Below are 1,289 nucleotides of genomic sequence, written 5' to 3'. Positions count from 1 at the left end.
TCTTCCACCTCTGAGTGGAACTTCTGACGGACTCCACTCATGTGAGTCCACCAAGAGGTGAACTTGTGTCGAACAAGTACCGTCACTACTTCGGACGATTCACAGCTGTTCCTACGGAGACGCTGAAAGGGTGCGTTAAATGGAACTTCGTACCAGTGGAGACATCTCCTCCAGGTAAAGAGTTGATTTATACCACCTAAGTGTACCAGGAAGAAGCTGGGAACTCACCGGAGAGTGCCGTTCTGATGCCGACACACACATTTCCCTCATCCATCCTTTCTCTCAACTTAAACTTCAATTTCCATCTTTAAACTCTTCTATCTGCTAGAAATCATTCCAGATATTTTTAGAAATGTCTGTTGTACAGCTGGAAGCAAGGTTTTCAACCATGCCGTATGGTTTTTCTAATTGTAAACTCGCTAATTAAGCCATGTTGTTATTTTCATTTTGCCAAATTAATGTAAATGTGTGATGTTAAACTTTGATTCTGTAAATAAATGACGCATTCATTTGATGGGTCAAAGAAAATTAACGTCTCACGTTACATCTTTAATTATTCAATGCACGACATTATTCAGTCCAGAAAAATGAATGAATCCGTTTAATTTATGAATATATCACAGAATATGTTCATCTACACACGGTACACTTCGCAGTTGAAGATCGACTTTTTACCTTTCTGAAGATATTTCAGTTCCGGCGTAAAGTTCCACTTCAAGCCACTTTTCAGCGTCTCCGTAAGAATAGCAAAGATCTCAGGAGTCGTGAGATCATTTCGTTCAACAGCAGCTCACCTCCCAGGTGGACTCACAGGAGCTGTGAGTCCGTCAGAGGTTCCACTCAGATGTGGAAGATTATATAATCCCCACGAGACTCGGAACTTTGTTCTGCGTTCTGCGTTCCGAACTACCTGGAACTAGGAAGTGTTGACCCTTTTAAAGAGGTCAGTTCCGTTTCCTCTGAGAACTTCCTGATTGGTCAAAACGAACCAACAGGGGTGTGGTCTTAGTGATGTAAGAGGTTATTAAAAGTCAAGGAGAAAGATTAGGTTGTTTTAAGAACAGACAGAAAGATGTTTTGAAGAAATGAGACTTTTTGGTGCCAGTTCTCCTTCTATCTGTCTGAAAAAGTTAAACATGACATCTCTTTCCAGTAAACATGTTTTTGACAGAAACTTGACTTTTGACCAACTTACAACCTGCTCATTTCAGACAGGAGATCAAGAAAATGAATAATTACTCTGTAACAGACATTAACTAGATTTCTACTTTGAATGAGGATTAAAAATC

The 1,289-nt window shown here is 40.0% G+C and overlaps 1 protein-coding gene across 1 annotated transcript in view; it reads right to left on the bottom strand.

Annotated features, from left to right (window-relative positions):
- The window catches only part of LOC119427190 (cyclic nucleotide-gated cation channel beta-1), a 174,665-nt gene that overhangs the window by 128,193 nt on the left and 45,183 nt on the right, over nucleotides 1-1,289 (bottom strand). The gene's annotated exons all lie outside the window — the stretch shown is intronic.

This window comes from Nematolebias whitei, chromosome 2 (assembly GCF_014905685.2).
Source record: "Nematolebias whitei isolate Nwh7 chromosome 2, NemWhi1, whole genome shotgun sequence".
NCBI lineage: Eukaryota > Metazoa > Chordata > Actinopteri > Cyprinodontiformes > Rivulidae > Nematolebias > Nematolebias whitei.
This window is presented reverse-complemented; position numbering and strand designations above follow the sequence as displayed.